This window comes from Indicator indicator, chromosome 8 (genome assembly GCF_027791375.1).
Source record: "Indicator indicator isolate 239-I01 chromosome 8, UM_Iind_1.1, whole genome shotgun sequence".
NCBI classification, from domain to species: domain Eukaryota; kingdom Metazoa; phylum Chordata; class Aves; order Piciformes; family Indicatoridae; genus Indicator; species Indicator indicator.
In genome coordinates this window covers 22,504,441-22,530,292 of record NC_072017.1, presented here as the reverse complement: position 1 = coordinate 22,530,292, position 25,852 = coordinate 22,504,441, and positions in this window count along the sequence as shown.

Sequence of the window (25,852 nt, the reverse complement as noted above, 5' to 3'; positions counted from 1 at the left end):
TAAATATTAAAGTATTAGAATGGAAAGCTAGGTTTCCTACCAAGTCACATTAAATTCTGCTTTTTGTCATTTATCAATAAAGTTACAATAACTTTTTGGCAATTATTTTCAGTTCTACATGAGCATGATTCTGTTTTTCTTTTTAATGGGTATATAAACTGAGCTTTTGAGTGCAAGGCAAATAGTAACTACCCAAAATTTTTATTTACATTCTTTTTTTCCTTTTAAACCCTGTGTACTACTTGCATCCAAACCACTATTTCTGAGCTCATGAACCTCCAAATTACACTCCAGGAGTGCTTATGAATATAGAGGAGCCAAGCACATGAGGAGAAGAAAGTTATCTCAACACAGGCCCAGAAATCCTCCACCAAGGTGATCAACTGTGAAAAAACCCTACTCCTCTAGACCAGTTCAGGCTTTTGGGAATATGCATCAAGCACAGTCAGAAGTTTAAATCAGTCCTCAGCATAGACATTTGGGCCAATATTACAACAGAGCATTAACACCACTACTCTCAGAAGCATCAAGCGAAATGACAAATATTCCTGCGTACAAGAGAAGAGAGAAGCAAAAAAAAAAAAGCTACAAAAGGTTTCGCCATTAAAAGAGAATGATACAGTTCATATTTGCAGCACATCCCCTTTCTTAATATGTTCTACAATACCAACTGTAAGTAACTGTAACAGCCTCTTAACTGCAAGTTGAGACCTAAAATATACAAAGACTAAGATCAAAGTTGTCGCAAAGCCTCAAATATAGCTTGATTCCTCTGTAAAGAGGTAGTATACCTGGCACAAAACTTAGAAGTCTCTATGGAATAGCTCCTACTGAAACTTCCCTGAGGTAATCAGAAAACTAGAAACTACATTGAAACTGTAATCTTTATCACCAGGTTTGTGAATTAGAAATGAGATGAGCTCTTCTTAGGAAGACAGACATTGACTGACTTCTGTTTTGGTATGGAGTGGCTGTAATGGCACAAAGAATTTTTTAACTGGAGGCCCAAATACTGGCAGCAGGTTTAGAAAGCTGGCTGGAGGTTCACAGCTCAGCTAAAATAAAGATATTCCATGAAAACTAGCTAAAGCAAAGATAAAATTCAAGTCATAACATTCACAAAGATCTTGCAACAAAGATGTTCTCTGTTGAAAAGTTACTTTTTCAAAACAAGCCCTTCAATAAAATTCCAAAAAGAGAAGACAAATAAAACATGTTTAAGTGACATTGTATTAGCTTTTAAAGGTTTCAAGAAAGTATTGTTGACTAATGATTTCTTCAGAGCTCTATAGATTAGGAATACTAAGTTAAATCTTGTTATTGCCATTGGAAAAAAAATAAACAAACCAACCAATCAAATAAAAGAGAGAAAGAAATTCAAAGCTGGCTGTTGCATATGTACAAGATAAAGAATGAAGAAACAAACCAAACAAAAAAACCCCAACAAAACAAAACCAACCAAACAAAAGCCAGCACCAAGAATGATTTGACAAACTACTTCATTGCTTAGATAATTCTATTTCTAATATTTTATGGAGAGTGGGGTGTGGGAACAACAAAAGTACTCCTATTGGTTAGAAGAGGGAAACTTTTAATTAAGCTATTTATATAAGCACCTTACTTCCAGTGCTGGCAGCTAACATACCAAGACAAACTTTATTTTAAACACGATTGGCTGTGTAAAGAATTTGCTATAGTCACATTCCCAGTGTTCCCCAATACCAATGTCAAGAGTACCATGTTTAGAAATTACTTGAAAAGAGAAAGCTCTCTTTTTTCCATAGTACTTCAGTATTTGTAGCTGTATTTGATGACATCTTCAGACAGCGAAACAGTTCAAAGTCAGAAAAGGTTTTGATCTTAGTCTTTGTACATTTTAGGTCTCAACTTGCGGTTAAGAGGCCATTATCATGGAGTTAGTCTGCAAGAGAGGTTTAATAATTTTTTTTTTGGTCTTTTAAATTAAACATTAAAGTGGCAGTGAAGAATCCTGGGTAACTACAGTTATGTCTAGATTTGAGCTTATCTCCCTATATAGACAATAGGAACAAATCTTTATTGATAATAATTTATTTTGCTATGATGAAGGCATCTGAAATAGGTCAGAAGTATGACACCCTAAAGTTTTCTTTCTCCAAAGATTTCATAAGAAACTTAATAATCTGCTAAGGGACAGGCACCTGCATTAGGAAAGTCACATACCCAGTTCCTGTAAAGCCTCTAAGATTTTGTTATATTAGCATTTAGGTACAAGAATTAAACTACTTTTAGTTCAGGACGTATTTTTAAGAATAGGCATAAAACCATTGCAGTCCCACTAAAACCACTTCACATCCTGCTTTTGTTCCTAAAAGTAGAAAAAAAAAAAAAAATGCCTGACAAGTAGAGTACATAGACAAAAAAAATTAGGCAAGTAGAGAGAAGTGTGTTCAGAGCACAATGCTAGAGAATAGAAACTTCACAGAAAATCAAGACTTCTCTGCTTTTTTTTCTTTCCTCTTAAAATACAAGAAGTAAACTCTGGTTCTTTCACAAAAGGTATCTTGGTTGGATAGTTTGGAGGACTGTATGTGCTGCAAAATAGAGATTCTGTTTTGACACACAAATTTCTCTGGAATGAAGAGGTTAAAACACATGCTTATGTTAATGAAATTCCCAAAACGAATATTTACACAAGTGAAGATAAGTCTTCATACATGTTTAGCTTTGCAGCAGCCTGGGGAAAAAGGGAAGCGTATTTTGTGCCAAACTAAAGACATCTCATTGTGTTTTTGTGGAAGTCATCGGCCATATTCCCCTTCCTGGCTCCTAATATAGGGCCTACTTATCTCAGCAGGAAGAATGAACAGTCAAGGAGAATAAGTAACATTTAGGCTCTGTAACAACAAAGTGCAACAAGTTCCCTTTTCACTTCAATAGGACTGAAATTCACCAAGATCGTTATTACTGTGCCACCTATTCTGGAAGTTACCAACAGACTAACCACGTTTTCATTGTTTAGCCTAATTGTTTGGCATCAGCTATAGACAGCAGACAAATGAGCTAGTCAGGGAAACCACATGGTCACACTAAGCTCAGTCCTTGTGAATCCATAACTGTTATTTTGTTTAACATAGTTATGAAGGCCATGTACCACAGCCTCACAGTCCAGAACACAGAAACCATCATCCTAGCCCTTCATTATAAATACCACAGTTATCAAATACAGACAAAGCTGAAGTTCACAATAGACCACAAAATTACACTTGCTGCAAAAGCCAGAGCTGTCCGTTTCCCCTCACATCTGGTTTTGATCAGTGTAGTTGCATGGAGTTTTTGCTGCTTGAGGTCACATACTGAAGATGACACTATACATGGCACACAATACTGGAATAGACAACCACAACAACAGCAGCCTGGTTTGCCAGCACTGTACTCCCTAGCCACTTTCCCACATCAATAGTTTTGTATTGAAATGCATGGAGTTTTTTTCTTTCCCTCGTTCACATAGGTAAAGAGCAGGAATTCCATACTTATAAGAACAAGGAAAGCATGGTCATGGTAACTAGGCAACTGTCAAGGACACTATCATGCACTTTATTATTAAAAAATAATCATCCAATTACCAAAGAAAATAGTGCTTAGTATTTCTTTCCTGCCTACAATTAGAAAGTGAAATAAGCCAGGCACAGATAAGTTAACTCACTCAAATCTAATAATTTTGCTGCAAATACATTTCAACACTCTTTTTGCATATTTATGTCACCATGCATGGATAGATTCTTCGGGGAGTTTCATTCAAAATAGGTCCACCTTGGTTCTGACAGAATGTGGATATAACAAATACGGCAGCAGTAAAAAGAAGCAAGAGGAGGAGGAAGAATGGAAAGAAAGGTCTAAATTGTTTATAAGCAGTCAGGTGAAGACATTACAGTCTCCACTGCCAGTACAACAGGTTCATCACTTCCTGATTTGGGAGAAGACCAAGACAACAGAAATGTTGAGGTTTCCCCAGGTCTGTAAGCATCTTCTCTTGATGATTGTTTGAGGACTTTTAGCTTCTGTCCTGCCAGGGCACAGTTGTGGTTTGTTTTTTTTTTTTTTCCCCACCTAATGTCCCTAGAGCTTTATGGGTTACCTTAGGTCTTGTGGTGACTTGACTGCACACACACACAAAACCCCAACCAAACAAAAAAAACCCACCTCACTTGTATTGTCATACAAGTTCATCCACTGTTTATCTGTTCTTTTGATTTGTGCAGGCTGTTGACACTGTCAAAAGCTTGAATTAGACATATCAGCTGACCCGAAAATGACCCATGTGTTTTGACACTTTCTAATTAAAGCAAATTAAGTACAAAGGTGATGAACTACTTCTGGTGGCTGTCAAACTAAATATTATTCTACAGCTGCAGAAAGCATCCAAAGCTTGACTGTAAAGTAACATACTTCACTGAATGGATACACTGTACTCATGCAACATTTTGTCAAACAAGGCAATACATTTCTCTTCTCCACCCTAATAAAAGCTGTGTCACATGAGACTGCTGACAACTTTTCATACATATTGTTGCAGTATTGATGTTGGCTACAAACAATGCACAGCCAAATCATTATGGCTTAATAGAGCATGGGCATGAAAGGCAAGACACTTTGTCACCCTGCTGTTACAAGGGGTTAAACAGATTTTAATTTTTTTTTTTCCAAACCCCCTTGGTTGGAAAGGTGATAGAAGGCAAAAATAAAAGCATCTATAAAAGAAAATAAAAGCATCTGTGATTGATATACCGGAGGAGAATAAGAATCTTACAAATATCTTATGAATAAGATCGAACAAACATAGTCTTTATATTTTTTTTTTTAGTAAAACAGATGTACGATGCACCTATTTTGCAGCTGATGTTAAAAACTAGGGGGAATTAAAAAAAACCCTATGGTTTTGTACCTAATTTGACCTTATTAAAAGAGAACATCATCCCAGGCAATTACAATCATGCTAATGTACAGGTGGTTTGAAACAATTGTGTGAAGTATTAATTCAGCAAAAGTAATTCCTCTTTCTACTTACTTTGAAATAGGTATTATCTTAATTACCCACCATTGAAAAAAAATACTTTAGCAATTTGATTTTTAGATATGAAGTGCTGTCTTAAAATGTTAAAAATTAACTATTTTTTCCAGATTTTGATATTAGAGAATCATTTTATTCATTAGAAAAAATAATTTTGCTAAGTTTGTTTCATTCAAATACATTAAAGTAAAACTTGGACATAGGTTTTCTTGGCATCCTTGTAATATTGCTATGGTGTCCAAAATGTGCTGACATTTTGCACACTTCAGAGATGGGGTTATATTATACCTAATATAACCCAAGGATCTGTAGATAAATCTGAAGACAGGGATCACAATGACTGAACTTGAACAAGCAGCCATGTGCAGTTTCAGCTGATGATGGATTACTTTCTTCTGAAACGCTCAGACAAATCATTCCAAGTACCTGATGCTGTACACAACATGGCACAGCAGATCTGTGGTGATAGAAGGTCTCTTCTAACCGGATGTATCCTGCAATTCCGTGATTCTTTGTAGGACAGGAGCAGCTTAGAAATAGCCACACATTTGTGGGCGTCTAACCACTATGCTTGTTCATGTGCTTAACAAGTAACTAACATTAGAAATTCCTACTCAGCTATGAAAGGTTCTTGGCAATAGTAAAGGAGTAAACATTTGCTGAAAGTGTTTTACTTATCTGCTCTTAGGTATTTGCCTCATTTTAGAAAACAACAGTTAGTTACACCAAAGGTATTCATGCAACTTGAACACATTGGTCTGAAAGCTTTGTTGTCAGAAATCTCATTTGGCTCCCATCTGTCCTCGGAGGTACCTATCTTACTTGAAGGGGTTAAGCAGGTGGCTGAGACTCTTTCTGCAGGAAGGGAAAGATTTGCTTCCGGGCTTGCCTCTAACTGCCCAAACCTTGGCAGAGTTAAACAAAGAGAATAAATCCAAGCACTGCCAGAATCTGTGAAGGAGATGATCCCCTTCCTTGCCAGTCTTTCTCTTTTTTTCCTTTTATTCTTATTTCAAACCATCACAACAATCTTCAAAAATACCCCATGAAATCAAAAATACCCTCTAAATCCCACTTATCTGGGAAAGAACCAGCACCATTCCTGGAGCACCTGGACAAGGAACCAAAATAAAACTTTGAATCTTCATCTCTGCTAAAGGTGGTAAGACATGAGAAATACAGGTTTACAAGGCTCTGTAGCATCTTTCTTCAGAGAAGTGCTCCACTTATGCAGAAAAAAAAAAAAAAACACAAACCACTTCACAGATCAGAGAGAGTGAGGGAAAAAGAGATCATAAACCGTGTTATGGTCAGTGCTAGACAATTGTGTCCAGAGAGTACATAACCTAAGAGCAGTTATTCAGGATAGGGACAACCAGCCACCCACACTTTTTTGCATTAAACATGCCATCATTTAAGTGGCTCATTGAACAACTCCATCACAGAATAATTTTCAGCTCCATGGCTTGAAGCTTTCAAACCTTGCTGTTAGGAAAGTATCTCAGCATTAATTTTCCAGGACTCGAGCACATACTCTTTTAACTAAATTTTTATTTTCTTTTAAAGAAGTTATTGTTTCAACAACACTTGCTTTCTGAGAGGCTTATGAGGGGTACAATCCACTGAGGAGATGGATATACCACAGCCACATTTTGTACAATTAGTTTATTCTTTTAAAGCAAGCATCTGTGGGAAAAGAACTGAATTTAAACAGGGCTCAGTTTCTCATTAAGTATTTAATTAGCTGTATTTGTCAGATTATCACATTCACAGACATTGGATTTATTAAATTTGATGAAACCAAATGATGATGGGTGGAAAAGGAGTGCCACAAAACAGTACCTGTCTGTGTCTTAGAGTTTTTCCTCCTTAAGCACAACTGGAGGCTGCTGCAGTTTCAAAACTGCCATTTCAAAACTTCCTGGATCTTGGCCATAGAACATTCTTTGCAAAATTGCCATAGACACAGATCACTCAGATATGGGACATATAGAGACAGGAAAAAAAAAAAAAAAACATCAAAAAACCCACAACCCAATACCACAGAATGCTATGTAGCTGTACACAAGCAGTTACTGACTTCCCATATAGGTCAGAAGTAGACTATCCAAAGTTCAGCAATAATATCCTTTGTCCCCCAGTACTCACTAGACATCAAAACTACAAAAACATGAAATAATCACTTCATTTTCTCACAGGCTTTACAAACACTTAAAACCATTTGTAGTCTACTGTGTTATGTTTTCTTTTTCCTGAGTCTTCTACACACTGCAGATTTTTCTACTTTAAAGTATACCCTTACATTTTGTGAAAATGAAGATCACAGTTCAGCATTTTGCTTCTTTAAAGCAAGAATACCTGTCACAAGCCTACAGCCTGAACCAGCCCTGGGCAGCTGGTCATGCTAAGATTCAAAAATTCCCTTGGAGTAAATTAAAGTGAACCAAAAGCAAACAGCTGATGAGTTGGGCTGATTAGAGCAAATGAAAACTCTTGGTAATGGACCAGAGCAGAATTAAAACAGGATGAAAAAGGAGATGGGAAGAGAGAGAGACATTTAAGAAGTAAAAGGAAAAGAAAGCTATTACCAGTTCCTTGGATCCAGCGATGTTTTCACAGGCATAGTCCAAATCCTTCAGTGCAGAGTCTTCTGTGGTAGATGCAACATATGAACCCCAGGAGCTGTGATCCATTTATACCCTTTTGGCAGGGCTGAGGCGCAGTCTTTCATAACACAGAGAGATGCTGAGCAGGCCCATGTAGCACAACGTCTGTCACACAGCACTGTTACACGTGGTTTTCAAGAGGAAATTCCCACCTTTGAAGAAATTACCTCTTTTCATCTGCCAAGCCACCAGCTCTGCTCCAGAGCTGTTCAGACCAGGTATGTGACACAGAGTTTTGAGACAGTAGAGTCCTTGGGCTCTTACAACACCTTTACTGCCACAGGAACACCAAGGAGGAGGAAGATAAGAATTTCTCAGCTCTGCACATGCCACGAAAGCTGTGTTCTAGAACAAGCACCCTTAAAGGCAGGCCAAGGGCTCAGCTGGCAGCAATTGCCAGAACAGAGAGCACAGCCGGTGCCTGTAATTGTTATCAGCTGAAGAGCAGCAGCACAATGTAATGGCACCCACCAGCTGAATAACTGCTCCAGGACTCCACCTGCCTCTGACTGCCTGCCGCACAAAGAGCAGGCCCCGAAAAAATACACTCCTGTGAGGAAGTCGGTGCAGGGACACCACAGGGAGCAAGTACCAATACCTTTTCTTTTTGGATTAATATTAATTGTTATTACATGGGGTGGGCACCAGTTCTGCCACCACCTTTGTTTTAAAAAGATCCTAAACCAACAACAAATGACACACATTTCCCCCTGCATTGCGATGCAAATGATTTCATAAGAAACAAGCCGTGTGAGATTTTGTCAGCCCTGCAGGCACTGCTTGTTTGGGTGCAATGGGTCAGCAGGACACCAGGAGCTGCAGAGCCAATGCCCAGATTCCAGAGAGGCTGAAGAAACTGGCCACTCACATCCCTCAGAGGACAGCCCAGCATGGAATCAGGGCCCTAAGAAACACAGAGGGTGGGGAGGGAGGGCTGCAGCCAGGTGTTGCAAATTCAAGTTTAGGTGGTGAGACACTGAAACAGGTTGCCCAGGGCAGTGGTAGAAGCCCCATCCCTGGAGGCTTTTAAGGCCAGGGGAGCTGGAACTAGATGATTCTTGAGGTCTTTTCCAACCCTAACAATTCTATGATTCAATTCTAAAAAGAGGAATTTTTACTCTTTGATAAATACTTTTGAAATCTTCTAAGGTCTCTTTTGGAGAGGGCTACAGTTAGAAAACTTATTCTGACTTGGTTTATTTTCTAATTAATATGGATAAGGGGAATTATGAACTGCAGAAATTAGATAAACATTCTTACTTATCAGAAGTGTGGTAAGATTTATCTGTGATTTTTTTCTTTTTGTTACACAATGAAAGTATTTACATAATATGCACACTTTTAAATATCTTGCACATCCTGAAAATATGTAACAAGCAGATCCTAAAATAAAAATGGGGAAGGGAGATTTCTTTTTCACAAATAAATTATTGATAGATAAATATTCCATAGAATGCTGTTATCTTATATTTTGTAAAATGTTTTACCATACAATATTACTATATCCTTCTCAATATCAGTTCACTTACAAGCCCCTCACATCTTTGTTCATGGCTGCAAAGCACACCTGGTTTAAGAGTATAATGCAGTCTTGAGCCATTTACATATTAGGAAATCCCAATGCCAACCTGCCAACATTTCATAAAATCAGCTTAATATTCCAGTACTTAAAATAGGGAGTTTCAGATCCTTTAACCCTTATACCATATATTAACCAGTAATTGTAATGCAAACAGGTGGGGTTTTGGCTTTGAAAAGGTGGAATGAATAGCTATTAGTTTTACTGGTGCTAAGAAGTGCAGAGGATTAATATTTTTATGACAAATTTTTGTCAGTGATTGATGGGTCCATTTTCTGTTTGAAAAACATAGTTGCTGAAATACAGTTAAAATGACATTGTTCTGCACCTTCCAACTTTGACAACTTAACCTGCCTTGTTATTCATAGGAAAGCTTTAAGGTCATATGATCTTGCAAACTCAAACACACGATGCAGTGAAATTTCTGCTTCATCAGGATAAAACAGTATAACAAAAAAAATGAATCTAATTTTCACCACAAGAAAATAATTATTTTGTATAAACACTAGTTGTAAAAACTTTTTAAAAAATTGATGCAAGAAACCAAATCTAAAACCAAAGCTCATATTGCATACTGCAACTGTGTTTTACGTTGCTACTGTATGTTACTAGAAAGGACAAGGAGATCACTTGGTTTTGTGGGGTTTATTTGTTTGGTTGGGTTGTTTGTTTTTTGTTTTTTTTTTTTTCTTTTACAACAATTGCTATGATTTTAAGAACACAGGAATCTTTTACTTGGAGTTTTCAGTTATTTTTAAAATCTTACTCTAGCAGTGAAGTTCTGCTTAACACAAATAAGCAACAGGATTTAATTTTGATGACAGCATCCTGACCTTGATGCTTCATCAGTAAACCGAACTGGATGTAACAGAGAACCATGCACAGTGTACATTTATGTATTTCTGAAATCCTTCTCCTATAATCAAGTGGAATAAACCTATCTAGCAAAATACTTCTTTTCAAAGACAACGAGGGGGAAAATGGGGGTTTGTCATCATGCTTTTCTGTCAACCATTGAACTAAAAATGAATCTTACTAGTTGGAGTGAGTCTGAAATACGTGTCATCTTTGAATAGGAAGCAGATAAACAAGTAACATAAGATCACAGGTAGCTTTTTATTGCATTGTCTGCTACAAGAACAAGATATTAGTACTATTTTGAGTCTGTATGCCTCAACAACCATTATCCTTAGTAAAAAGAACACAGATTTATTCTAAAAGAGGTCTTAAAATTATACTACCTGCCTCTTAGATGAATAATCATTTGCTGAAAAACAGTATAAACAAATGAGGTCTATTGTTAGCTCTGCAATTTTTCATTTTTAAGTTTGTGTGATGCTCCTTTTTCATTTCAATCATTCAAACATTAGGAAGTCAAGTGAAATGTTTCAATGCAGTTGCTTTGCTGATACAATGTTTCTGTGAGGGTTTTTTTAATTGCATTTTATTTGTTCTGCAAGAGAAAACTTACATTTCCAAACCATACACAGAAAGCTATGCGTCATCCTTGGAAGTCATATGCAAGGCCTCTGAAAGTGCTTAAATGGTTTTCTGAAGAACTAAAAATGTTATTTATTGAAATAGTAGTTCACCACATTTCTTGCAGAAGCTGGGGGGGGGGGGAGCGGGGGATAGCATGAATCAGTAGAAAAATATAAACTATAATTTATGTGTTGGTTCAAGAAAAAATGAAAAAGTTAAAAATAAAAACCATTCACATGTAAGAGAGTGGCAGTATCTTATTCCTGGGGACCGTGAGTGACAGCAGATGGTACTTTTCCACCGGGTAAAACTGCTGGTGAAGCAAATAAAGATTTTTTTGACTGATAGGCAGAGAAATAAATCCTGCAGGTTAGGGTAGCAGAGGTAGAAATGTAACCTGCCATGGTGGCAAGGGACGCAGTGTGCCACATGGATATTTGCACGTTTACTCTCATCTTTTTTCCAGCTCCCTGATGCTGTCAGTGAAGGTTGTGAAAGGACCTGTAGACTCTTACTGGCTCCTGTTTCAGCACACACACAACAGTGCTTGTGCACAACATGGCTGGTTTTGCAATGGCAGAGGTAAGGAGTGAGGAGAGACCTCTGCAGGGATCACATTACAGCATAAAACATGAAGTTCAGTTTACCCAGCCAGATATTTTTTTCTGCAAGATGCTTTGTATTAATGAGACAAAGAATTAAACAGTGAAATAATGCTCTGTGCTTCCATGAAAAATCTGAACAAGCTCTCCTGACAGGAAATGTGTTACCTGACATATATTGTACATCATGTGATTAAAAGTCAAACAATTTGAGGGCAGATTCTTAGCTGTGAAATGGCTGCTTTTTGCCACCCTGCATTGCTACACTTCTGGCCAATGACTGCAGTCACAGCAAACTTTAAATAAAGCCTGAATTAGGGCAGTCCTCAAGTTGTTTTATGGCTTGTGGAAGGCAGCCCAGTCTGCAGGGGACCACACAGCTGTACAGGAAGTGAAAAAATAGGCCACTGTTAAAACTTGGGGATTCTGAGCATGCATGGGAGTAACTGCAAACTGGCTTAACCTGGAACCATCTATCTTCACTTATCCATTTGAAAAGTCAAGGAATTTAAAATGCCTTTCTTTACTCTCTACTCCCAGGAGCTTCATAATAAGTAGTTCTGATGATGACACTAATATTATTTCAAACTTACAGTAGTGCAAGTAAGAAAGCAATGGAAGCTGGCTTCCTGCCCCTTGTTATTTGCATTCCAGAAACTGCTTCTGCACCATCTGTGATCCTGATGCAAATACTTATGTGGGAATAAATATTGCCTTCAGACGTTATCACAGATAAGACCACACATGGCAGAAGGCATGAAGAACAAACTCCCCGTTGCCCTATTCCCAGATTCGCCTGAGTCTCCTCCTCTCATTAGTAACCATCTGATAGCTGCTGTAAGGGCAGCTCCCCCAGTTTCTACTTCCACATAAGTGGGGTCAGCAGGGATCCAGCCATTCTCCCCAGTGAGAGAAGAGCAGAAAAATAAATTTTAACAGTTAGCCTTCTGCAATACGTGAATATCCTTCCACGCTCCCAGAAGAGGGATAAACTGGCTGCACAACTACTTTGCACCAGACCAGAACAACACAATAAATCAACAATGCTTTGTCAGGTCTGGGAATGTGAGCTGTGGTGCCTGGTTCAGGTGTTTCTCAGCAACTATTGATATAACATGTAAAGAAAATTTCTGCCTGAAGATGCACCTACAAAGCCAGTCAGTTTGTTGCCCATGGGAAGCAGGCACCTCTCATACCACCATTCCTCTCCTCACAGTGCTTAAGTAGTATCCCAAAACATCACACCTATCTATACTCAGGTATAGCTTTGGCATGGAAATTCCTTTATCATGAGCAGTTTTCTGGCTTGTTTTTCATCACAAATCTTACAGGAGAAGAGCAGCAGTTTCAAAGATTTTTACAAGGAAGCCTCAGGGCTTGTTTGCCAGACTTCAATGGATATGTTTGGAGCATGGTAGATGGAGGCTGGACTGCCTGGCTCTCATTAACATCAGCAGAGTCAGAGGCTAAACGCTTCTACACTGATCTGAGGATGCATTCCACAGTGCCTGGCAAGCAGCTTGCTGCAATTTATAAGTCTTTTAGGATATCATGCTTCCCTCATCTGTATCAAAGTGGCAAAAGGAAAAAACAAACAAACCAACCAACCAACCAAAGAGGGACAGCCTAGTTTCCTTCAGCTAAGGCATTCTGCAAGATGCAATAACTGTGGGGGGGTTGCCTCAATTTTAACAAAGAACCTTCCACTTGCATCTAAAATTCTTTATGTGCAAGGTATCTAACAACATTACAAAAATTAATTTAAAAGAAAAGCAAGCACAGATAACAAAGAGCTAGCAAACTATTGGTTTAATACGAAAGACTAGGCTAGCAGTTACACAGGGTTCACAGTCCCAACAAAATTCTAGAGTATTTGGATTACATGTGGTTCTTGAAAATTATAGATAAAGGAGATACTTTTCTAGGACTAAACATGAGGCTGTTGCACAGCTGAAGCAAGTAGGTAATTTAAAATTGAACCTGCATAAAAAAAAAAAAATCCTTCATCCTCTGTTCACGAACACCTGCAGTTTATATCACACACATTTTCATTGGAAACAATTTGTTAAATCTGTAAAATTATTATAGTGTAGTCCCATAGTATGTCACACTGTGGCAATACCTTTGATCTCAGCCCCTGGGAAACAGTTTTTCATGTGGGCAGCAGCAGCAGCAGCTGTAAATACAATGTTAATACTATTTGGGTATTAAATTTCCCTTTTATTTTGCTGGCTGAAATCTGAGGTCTTATGCAGTACTATGCTTCCCATATATACAAAGCTTTCAAGTTTCTGAAGTTTCAAGATAATCTAGTAAATGGGCTGTCTTAGGTATTTTTACAGTGGTGTTACAAGTGAAAAAAACCCACCACTCTTTCTTTCAAATCTGGAAACATATACTGGTGATAAATCTTAATCTCTGAACATCTCGATCCTCCCCTCAGTTGCCTCACAATTCACAGGTTTTCTGCTTTAACCTGATCAGAAGCAATTTGTTGGCTATATCATTCTATTATAACCTGCAGATACCTTGTATGTTTGAGTTTTTCATGTGTAGTCCTACTTTAATGGAAAAGTCTCTTTTTAAAATGCTATTTCTGTCCCTAATGGTTTTCTCAGCATAACACTACAACTCTAGATCATGTACTCATTTGCCTTGCAGAAGCAGCACAAAAATTTGCCTTTATCTTGCCACCAAGCTAGGTAGCCTATCAATCACCACACCCCCATCCCAGCTACACCTGAAGTCAGTGGTATAAAGATTAGATAATTCTCTGAGCAATGTAAAGAATAACTTGAGCTAACCCTCACATTTAGGGAGCTAGATTAATGCTACTCCAACTATTACAATTTTATTGTGATGTAGTTGCTTAGCAATATCTTACTTGTTCAAGGATTGGGAAATTTGTAAGGATTAGACACTTCTTTTATCTTCCACATACTGAGTGTATGCTTTGAGTAAGCATACTTATTAAACAACATTTTTAAAAGGAACAAAGAGCACACAGGTTCTAAGCAAAAATTTACATTCATACATATATCATTAAGTGCTTCTGAAGAACGCTCATGTTAAAGTCTCTAGAAAAGTGATTCTACAAATGGCATGCAAACACACTGAAGCGTCCAGATTATCTTGATTTAGCCTCTCCTATTCAAAGCTTTACATTCTGAAAGAGACATACAAGCCACAGGACCTATTCTTTACAAGCTCTGTACACATTGCTGTCAAATGTGCATAATGACATCCATTTTCAAATACCACTATAATAGCCAGTTGTATGCACCCAAAGCTTTTCAAATGCATTTTCTTAGTTTTGTGCCTCAGGCCAAGTCTCATCTTAGGCTTTTTATCATCAATATATTTTGGGAATGCAAGGACTGAATCCTGAATTCAGGGTCTAAATTCAGGAAAAGACATGAAAGACCTGTTGGAGGACATGAAAGAAGAGCTAACAGGTAAGTACACTTACTACCAGAGCAGGTACATCCCTTTCCTCTTCAACTTGTGAGTAGCATCATGCACCCAGTTGAGATTTACAACAGCCAGGAGGCTAATGTTCATGGATTTTTTTGTTAATCAGTCATCAGGTAAAGCTTTTAAGTAACCACTAGCAAGGACTACAAGTCAGCTCTTTCAATTTCCCAGGCAAAAGCACTAACTGCCCCAGGACAGCAAAATCACAGCACTGTTCTGGCACATATTCTGTATATGTTCCTTCCTACCTCCTCTAATTTGTTTATGGGAATAAGTATGTATTGCTTTAAAATGAATTACTGCTTCACAGAGAAAAGTCATAAAAGCTATTCTAATAAGTGGAAGATTAGAGAAACATTGAACCCAGCCTGCCCACACCACCTACTCATACTTCTGTTGGAAGAATGAATGAGGACTCTCATCACCTCCTGCTGCCGTGCTTCACGCATAGCCTGCACCATTAGTCATGGTAAAAGCTTGCCAGCTGGATAGTGCCCCTCAGGTGAAACAGACTGAGGAATGCCTTACTTATGACTCCAAATTAAGCTTGAGTATAAATTATGGTTGGGCCACTCCACACTAAGTTAATTCTGGGATGTGCAGGAAAAAAGACTTTAAAGCCCTCAGGAAACACTGGGAGGGGGGAGGGGGGTTAAACACGGATGGGTGGCTGACGACAGCTGCAGGTCCAGGCTACTCTCCAATCCAGCTCCACCTAAACCTGTTCCACTTGAGAAGATGGACAGCCATGCCAGTGTGGCAACACACTGAAGGCTCAGAAAAACAAATATAACTGAATTCAGGAGGCTCCAAAGTTATGTGGTAGCTTAAAGGTTGCAGTCTGGGACACAGAGACTTAAAAGCAAGTATTAGGCACCTTTGTTCTTTCAAATTTGTCTTCGCTTCACTTTCTTCAGATTATTTATATGCAGAAAAATCCTCTTAGATGAAATTAAATATTTTAGGGAGGAAAACTTCACAGCTTCAAATGACTGAGAACAATTACACAGAAGCACTACAAAAGATGGTGGTGTGGAATAGAACAATCTATCAGAAGTGAGTAAAGAATGTAAAAGAAAGAGAAATACATGCTTCTGCAATGAAGAGACCTGCTGAAAGCTAAAGAAACTCTGTCTAGTAATTTACAGGAGAAGGCCTGAAACAGTAAAAAGGCTCAGTGAAAGTATTTATATGGAGTTCACTGTGAAAACTGAGAGTATCAACATTTAGAAAGCTTTTTAAAAAAATCAAATATAAGATTGGTAACGGTGATAAGGAAGAATAATGAAGTGCTTCTCTATATTTTAAAAATCCCAAAACACACAAATACATGAATGGGAAATTAAGATTTTTCTTTTGATACAATTCCTAATCTGCCAGTGAAAGGTTTTGTTTAGGCTTTTTCATATAAAGAATTTTTAACCTCAAACTGGGCAATTTTTAAATAGATACCCATTAGATTTCTCATGTACTTTTGTATTCTTTCATTTTGACATGATTTGTGTGACGTTTTATATGCTATGCTCCTCCAACTGAACTAAGAAAAGAAAAGCCATTTCAGGTAGCAACATATTTCATGTGAAAAGAAACAAAAGCTTCAAGTGACAAATATAGAAAATGCTTCTGGAAAAAGGAGAATAAGAGATACATTAAAGAAAACATGGTCCATGTTAAGAAATCCCTCTCCTGAGGATTGCATGGTGGCTGGTTGCAGCCAAACGTTTGAGCTAATTGAAATCTGAGACTGGTGATTTTTGACCATCGATGGATGGGTAGCAGCACTTCTTGTGCCTCTCGTTTGAAGGATGCTGTTAAACCTACATGACTCACCTATGCAAGTACCAGCTCTTCTTTTAGGGGGAGGGTGGGGAAGAGAGGATATTTTCCATGTTTCCAGTTGCTTGTTCTAAAACAAGCACATTGAATGAGGGTCTTAGTATGGACATATGATATAGTCCAGAGTCCCAGATCTATTTGTCTGCACTGAGAAAGCTGACTCTTGGGCAACTCATTGCAGCCTGGGTCTGGGTCACAACTGTATTGTACAATAAATTATATAAGGATGGAGATGTTTCTTGAAATCTGACAGGAACACATTTCTGTGCATCCTTTACACCAGATCTGTTAGGGATGCCACCCATCAAGAAGACAAGGAGGAGAGACACCTCTTTATAGCATGGAAAACCCATTCTGCCTCTCATATTACATGCTATAGGGCTCCCACCTCAAAAACTGCTCAGGTTATCTCCCAGTCCATAACTCCTGTTCCCTAACCCCTTCTGTTTTGCACACTTACACATACTTATAGATTTTAATAGAAATATTTTTCAAAGCAATCATGATCAATGACAGGATGATGCATTTATTATGGTAGTCCTAAACTATGATAAATACATGGGTTTTGAATACAGTTCTTCTTCACTTTTGTTGCTATCCTAGGTAGAAAGAGAAGACGCACTATGTTATTTACTCTATAGAAATCAACAAACTCTATTATATACAACTCACCAAAAAAAGGGAATTACTTTTGACAGAGTAAATAGATAAGTAAATAGATCCATAACTTTAAAATACTGCAGTATCATTTCAGTAAAGAGTGTTTTCAGTAGTTCAAAAATACAGATTCTGTTTAAAAAAAAAATATCTAGAAGTGCTCTTTCCTTTCCCACAGCATCCTGGTATCCAAGTTGGAACGTTATTAGTGGTGGGTCTGGATGGGTGGTCTACTAGATGGGTGAAAACCTGTCTGGGCCCTGAGGCCCAAATGGTGGGTGGTTAATGGTATATGCTCTACCTGGAGACCAGTTCTGTTTTTTTTTTTTTTCAGAGGTTTACCCTAGGACCTCCCTTGTCTAATATCTTTTCCAGTGACCAGGAGGAGAAGTTAGAGTTCCTCTTCACTGAACTTTCAGATGACACAATGCTGACATAGCCAATCTGCTTGAAGGCATGGGCACCATCCAGAAGCATCTAGGCAGGTTGGAGGAATGGGCTGACAGGAACCATAAGAAACAAAGCAAGGACAAACGCAAAGTTGTTCACCTTGAATGGATGAAACCCTTGGACTAGTACAGCCTGGGGGCTGACTGACTGTGGAGCAGCTCTGTAGAGAAGACCCTAGTGGACCATAAGCTAGAGATGAACATGTTCTGGAAATAAGAGTAGAAGTGTTTGAGGCTGTGTCATCACATGGTGGTGAGAGAGTTGTCTACTCCATTTACTTAGGCATTTATTAGACCATAGATACGATACTCTGTCTTATTTTGGGGCCTCTTGAACAGCAAGAGAAAACACTGATAAACTGAAGCAAGTTCAGTGGAGGGTTATGAGCATGGTTAGAATCTGGAGCAGGTGTGCAGGTATCCTGTGATAAGAGGCTGAGTCTTTTTCAGCTGGAAGAAGGGATAGCTTCAGGGGGAGTAAATGGCAGTTTCTTAGTGCCAAGGGTGAGTTTAGAAAGAAGACGTAACCACAACACACCATGGTAGAAGTGTGAGATGGCAGACGCAAACTGAAACAGAGGAGATCCCACTGGAAATAGGAAACAACTCTTTTACTGTGATGGCAGTCAAGCAGTGGAACCGGCTGCCCAAAGAGGTTGTGAAGTCTTAAGCCAGAGGCCTCCAAGACTAAACTGGATCAAGCCCTGAGCAGCCTGGAGTGACTGCTTTGAGCAGGAGGTTTCTAGAGACTTCCTGAGGCTATGTCCAATATGAAGTAATCGTTGATCATTACATGTTTTAAAAACTTTAGCGGAGTTTTCTAATCACTGCTGTCTTTAATTTTCTTTAACTTTAGCATGAAAATCTTTTAAATTATTTCTAAAAGTAAATCCCTCAAAATATCTGTTCTATTCCAGGTAAGTACTTTCAATGTGTGTGTGTGTATCTATCTATATCTATATCTATATCTATATCATCTATATCTATATCTATATCTATATCTGTAGTTACATTCTGAATATTGCAGCTTATTTTAAAGGCCTCTTCATAATAATGAAAGTAAAAGCAAGCCTTTTAAAACAAAATCTGTATGAGCTATGAAGGAATGAATTAATGCCTAAGGATATTCTGTCATGTTTAAACGTAGGAAAGTATAATTACAAGTGCTACATGTAGAAAACAGAGCTTCTTAGATAGAGAAATTAAGACTTCTTTAAGAAAAATAAAAGGAAATGGAAATGTCTGTGTGATTTGTTTCCTTCTTTTGTTACTATGGCTACAATAAAGAATTACCAAAGGAGATAATTGGATTGGTAAGGTATTAAAGGTTTGGCATGCTAATTAATATTCTCCTTTTATTACTCTGATAACCACCTAACTCAGAGCCACTTCTTCTAAATCACTTCACTTGGAATACTTTTTACCATTGTTTTGCAAGCAGCTATGAACTCTATTTCTTATACTTTTTTCTATATTGAAAAAAAATTTAAAAATCCTGTTTCAATTAACATATTTTTGAAGTCTAGACCTCTTCCACTTTTTAAACACTCCAGACAGCCATTTATTATCAGCTTTCTAGTGACAGTATTTTCTTTTTCACAAGTGTATTATGTAGCATGTTTCCTTTCATACATAGCCATTTATGTGCTGCCTCTACACCTCCGATATATTTGGACATAACCTCTCTCTAAACAAAAGTAGTCCTTTTAATCTGAATCTCATCCTTTTTTTTTTACCATTTTAATAACATATTTTTATCATATTTTTTCTAACATTATAAAAAAACTGTAAAGCAAATCTGTCTATTGTGTGCTTGAAGAATGACACACTACATTTTTCATCTGAACACTTATGTTTATGTCTTATTTTGTAATATAAATTTGCAAATATAGAAAAATAAAAATGAAAGCATACAAATGTAAGAAAGAAAGAACTAAGGTGCTTTTCTTGGGCACAGTTATATATTCATATTTCAAATCAGTTAGTGAAAAATGTCAAATCAGTTAGTGAAAAATGTCAAACCAGTTAGCAAAAAAGAGCACTAAAAGGAAAGATCAAGATGTGAGTTATTTCTATGCGTTAGGCAGTGAGCTTGGACTCAGATTCTGATTCATTCTTGGCTCTGTTGCAGACCTGATAAAGAGCACATTATCTAATCTCCTTTCTGCCTGAGGTGGTAGCTCCTAAAGCTGATCTGCCTGCTGGCTGCCTCAATCCTGCCATCCTCCATGTCTCAGCTCTGACCCTGACTTCCCCTTTTCAGTCTGAAAAGCTATATGAAAAGGTCTTGTCGTACCCTTCCAGCTTTTTCTATAGTTTTAAGGCACTGAAAAAGCCCACAGCAAGGCTGGACAGACCTTAGACCTAATGTGAAAAGAGGGTTGCTGGTTTGTCAGCAGGCGCAAACACGAATGGCAATAGCCTCAAGTGAGACTCGGTTACACTGCATGGAACACTGCCTTAGTTTTGGTTCTTCTTTATGTCCTCCTTACTTATCCTAATTTGTTGCCTGTAGCTTCTATTTTTCTTAGCAGTGAGCTATTTTAGGTTAGGCCTGAAAATATTTGTGGACATTTATTAGCTATACATAAAAACCAGGTACATAAAAGAGCTAAAGGAGTGACACTAGGGGCAGCAAAAGGAGGGACAAATGGGCTTCTGCCAGTAATGTGTTACAACTACAGGCTTCTGGGAATGCATTTCAGCAGATGTGTAAGAAATAAATATTTCAAGGCTCTGGAGGACAGTTATGCTCTCACTATTTGTCATTACTATTAATAGGTACTTTTTATAGAAACATTATCAACACAATCTACATTGATAATATCAAGTGAACTATAGGGGCTTCCTTGAAAACCTTACTGACCCAAAGAGGAATTAATCATCAATGCTTGGACACGTATTCATTACAAAGTGATTTGCTTGCTGTTATGTCTGGTCTGGAAAGAATATTCTACTCCAGAAATGGTAAATTTGACAAATTTATCTAATCCATTCTGCTTAGTGTTTGAGCAGACAATAATTGGACAATATTTGGCCATGTTGAGGTGACGTTACCATTTTTTCCCAAAGTAAAAGCAATAACTGAAGATTTGAATGGAAAAAAAGGGTCAAACTATGTTTGAATATAAGACTTACAGAACTTTTGTAGAGGAAAGTATTTGGAAAAGATTAAAATCTGAACAACCGCCACTGGTTCCCAAGAAATAGTGGGACAGTGGCTCATATTTCTCCTTTTGCCAACAGTCTAGGGACACCAGGCTTGAGGTAGGACACATTACGTGTGGTAGCAGAATGCTGGCTTTTAACATGAAGTGTACAGATGTGTGGGCATGGAGGTCCATAGTATATGCGACCTGAGAATAGCTCCTGACAATGCTCATCCACCTTGAAGAGCTCACTGAAATATTTGAACAGCAAGGAGACACACCTCAATTACCTATATGTGTGAACAAGAGCAGATATATTACACAGAAATCTGGGTGTCTCAGTAAGCAACATGAGCCACATAAACTCCCTCACACTGGTCCCTAAAAGACAAATAATTTGTACAGAAATGTGTATATTCAGATAATTTTAAAAGTAACCATCTTTGAAAGCTTATACGAGCACCACACACACACGAGGTCTCATTGACTATAGTAAGTCTACTCATGTCTGTTCAACCAAGCACGTCTGTAAGCTTTTGCTACAAGAAATGTAGCAAATGTGCCAGTGACAACGAACTGTCAAGAGTGAAGTTCTTTAAAAAAATCAGAACTAAGCATTAGAAGAAATTCTCTGGGGAAAGGAATGGTGATCAATGCTATCCTTCCCAGCTGCTACAGAGGAGTAGCAGTCCTGGCACACCAAGCAGCTTTTAAAATGCCACAGTAAGAAGCAGGGGCAAAAAAGGGGACACAGGTAGCAAAAATACAGAAGCAAAGTAGTAAAGGATGTTGTCATGAAGTTTTGCACAAACAGCAAAGACCTCACGTGAAAAGTTTTTTTTTCATTCCTTCACAATTTGCTAGTAACTAGCAAACACGGACAAAGGTGACACCTGGTACAAAAAGCAGGTATTTGGCAGCTACTGCTGTAACATCCTTCTCTTGGCATGCAGATAGAAATATCAAAAAGAAACAGAGTAGACAATCTTGTAAACATATTCTTCCACTAATAATAGCTTCATAAAGCTAATAGAGCTGCAAGAATACTGCAGTATAAAGAGGTTCACTGAAGCCCATACATAATCCTTAGAAAGAACTTAAAACTGGTCTGGGAAGTCTGGTATTGGTGGCTACTTTGAACATCCTCCACCTCAGGACAAGCAGTTACAGGCCTTTTAAAGAAAACCAATAAATATATTAGGAATTACCAAGACTACCAAAATTATTTTAATGTCCACACAAGACTTCCTTATTAATTTACTGTGCAAGGTGCTCAGGTGTTACAGGGATCAGCTACAAGAAATAAACCTCACCAAAATATTCCAGTCACTTACCAAATAACAGTACCACCACCCCCTGCTACAAATAATTCTAAGTAACTTCAATGTAGAAAATAGATATAAAAACACCAGGATTTTATGACTCACCCAGTGACACATCACATCTTAACATGAATAATTGTTACCTCAGCAAACACTCAGTCTTAATTTGATGCTGTTATTGGGCAGGGAATACAAATGTGAACATGATAATTGTTATGTGGCACTAATTTCTTATATCACATATTGACATTTTGTAGAACAGAAATTAAAGAAACTGCAGTACAGACCCTGTGCTTTCCATCCAATTTCCTCAAACCCATGTAAATCTATAAATAGAACTGTGGGGGAAGTATTCGCATCTAATTCCTGCTGTTCGTGGTTATGCATGAGTCAGATATTCTATTAAGCCCTTGGTGTAGGTGGTATATTCAATGCCTGGATTGCATATTGAAATACTGCAGTCAGAAGAAATTAATTGTGTCTGGTATAATCACTTTGATAGGAAAAAGGCACTGGTATGGCACTTATGCATCATGTAGGCACAGCAGAATCTAATCATAACTCAGAATAGATAAAGATGGAAGGATTTTTAGCTCTTATATCCAGGCTTTTCTCTGAATGTAATTTCTTGAAGGAGTGATAAAAATAAATGTGAGAAGAAAGAAAAAAATCCATCATAAATTCTTATCAAATTCCTGAGTTCTCAGATAAAATTCTATAATAAGTCCAATCTCATCATAACATAATTGAATATTGACCCATTTGAAAAAAAATCCTCCATTTCTCTTGGCCTGTACCATTTCTTATTTCTCAGTAACTTTTCTATTTTGAAAAGGGAAAAATATATAATGTATATCAATAGGTAAATAAATGTTAAATGCAAATAAATCAAATACAAATACCCTTTATTTCATGGTTACAACTGCAACATAAATTATGCTCCTGTAATGCCAAGTAAAATACATGTTAATTAATGTCATTTTTTATTTTCTGCAACTGCTTTCAGACAAGATAAGAAACACTTCCTTCTAGCAAGTGACTAATTCAAATCACAAGCAGTTAAAGCTGAGCACAGGGCTAGTATATTGGAGTTGCTTTTAAATACAGTGAAACTCCTTTGAGGTGAAAATGTGTATAATCCCTTCAAGAAAGTGGTACACCATGATCTATACAAGAAAGAGGGCTCACAGATTGCACCCATTAGAATAATAATGATTAAAAAAAATTAAAAATGTAGTTCAGGTCTCACATTTGTGAAATAGATCAAAATTATTATTCAGATAAGGCTTTTGTATTTTTTTTTTGGGGTTCTCCCCAAAAGTACTATAGGATTCTATAACTTAACATTTTTTTTCCTTTTATTTTAAAGCAAAGATATCTTCAAACAAATCCCACCCTTAATTTGAAGTCAATGGATTTTGCCTAAGGTGTCAAAGCTTCCAGAGACTTACAAGACAAATATCTGCAGAACCACAAAGATTTACTAGCTGAGGTTTGGATGCAATATAACCAAGGTCACAACATCTTGTTTCTGAACTAACCAGTTGAGAGAAGGCACTCACTACCTCTCACACAGCACTATGTTTATGGGTTCAAAATACATTTCCCATCAATTACGGTGTCTTCCTTAGCACGTTCAGTTCCAGGTTTAAAATGGCTTGATGGGATCAACTTAAAACTTTCTGCCCCTGGTGACTCAGGCACATCCTTAGACTTCAAAATGCTGAAGACTCAGGTGTGCAAAAGCATTTGGGTTCCTAAGTGCATGGACTAGGCAAAATTTCAGGACCTAATTATAAAAGAATGCAATTCACATGAAAGAAACTTGACTCTTACTGGGGCAGTGGAGAGCCTACATGGCAGTCTGTGGGTCAGGTACAGTAGTAGTTTCAGGTGCCCCTCTCACACAGACCTCACCAGATTAACAAACAAGGGCTCTGGCTCCTCTGCTTCTCAGGAGGCTCAGCCTAGCAAGGCTGTGAGGTGCACAGCGTGCTTTGAGGTGAGAGTGATTTCACAAAAGTCAAACGTCCAAAACCAGGACTTCCTAGTTAAATGTCACCAGCATTGCTCTTCTCTTTAATTTTACCCTAGAGCCCATGAGATTTTTCTTTAACTGAATGAGAACAGGGACTCAGCTGAAATAGCAGAATCTAACTTCACTCTGCTTCTGCCATTAGCCTGGGGATTTAAGGCAGCTTCAGAGAAGCAGATAGGCAAGAATGCTGAAACTATCCATGTTTGGGAAACTGTGTGATCTAGGCTCTTATGATTTGGTCGAATGACCTGCCTTTAGTCAAAAATAATATAGCCATATCCGCATGACCTCTGACCATTAATGCAGTTACACCATTTTGAGACCCATAGCAGTGACTGCACCCACATTATATAGCCAGTTAGGTACTAAATCAGACCTAAGGAGTCTTTTCCCACCACAAGTCATCACAAAATGGATGGATAATGTCAAGCTGAGGACCTGATGCTGAATCTGTTCCTGGATGTAGCTTTATCTGACTTCTGAAAATGGTTTTGCTTGCTTCAGTCTTTGGAATTCACCTTTCATCAGTTTCTTAGCACAAATGTGAACCTCATCAGTCAAATAAGTGACTGGGGAAAAAAAAAGACTGGTATGATTTTAACTTAGCAGACTCATCTGATTGTTCTTGAAAATTTTCTCATGAAATCACCTAGAGAACTTTTACTTCATTTGCTTTCCAGAGACTGCCTAGTCTATAAAAGGACTGGAAATTCCTATAACGAATAATATAACGGATTTTTTATGCCAGTAGAATTAAACTTCTGTCAACACTTTCATTATAAAAACATGGGTTTAGGAGTCCATAACTTGTCTCCATAAATACTACATGCCCCACTTAATTTCTGAATAAGTCAAAATATTGTCCCCCAGTGTAGCGTTGTTGCAGGGATACTACTGATTTAAATGAACAAAGATCTTTATTAACAAATACGAAAGAGGGGAAAATGACCTTACTGCTTTATCACTGAACTGTTCATTTTTGAAACAGTGCATCTGAATTCTAAATCACTGGTTTGGAGGGGGTTTTGTGGTTGCTTTCTTTAATCTTATCATTTAATGCATCGTCACTGAGATTCTCTCTGTGAAGATTAGGTTGGGTTTTTTCTATTGTTTGGAGTTTTATTTTCCCCAAATGAATATGTTTTGGTCCTAATTTGAAAAATAAGACTCTACAATTTGTGTGGGGGAAGAATGAGAAAACCAGCCTCATACATCTGCAGAAGCAGATTAAATGACCTAAATGCTACAAGAGCGGATGTACCATCCTTATGTGCCTTCTATTCATTGTGACGAGAAAATCTGATGTTGCACAGGAACAAAGCAATGTTCAAAGCTTTTGAGTTAATAGTTGCTGGATTTATGGATTTACTTCAGAAATCCTAACTTTGAAAGGAGAGAAGAAACCAGGTGTTGTACGAGCTATAAAGCCCATGGTAATTAAACTGGGGGAAGGGAGCACCTTTCCAGTTGTTGCTGAGTGTAGGTGTAAAATATACGGCACTGAAGGCTTCCACGTTCAAGACATTACTTTGCACTCTTTACCACTCA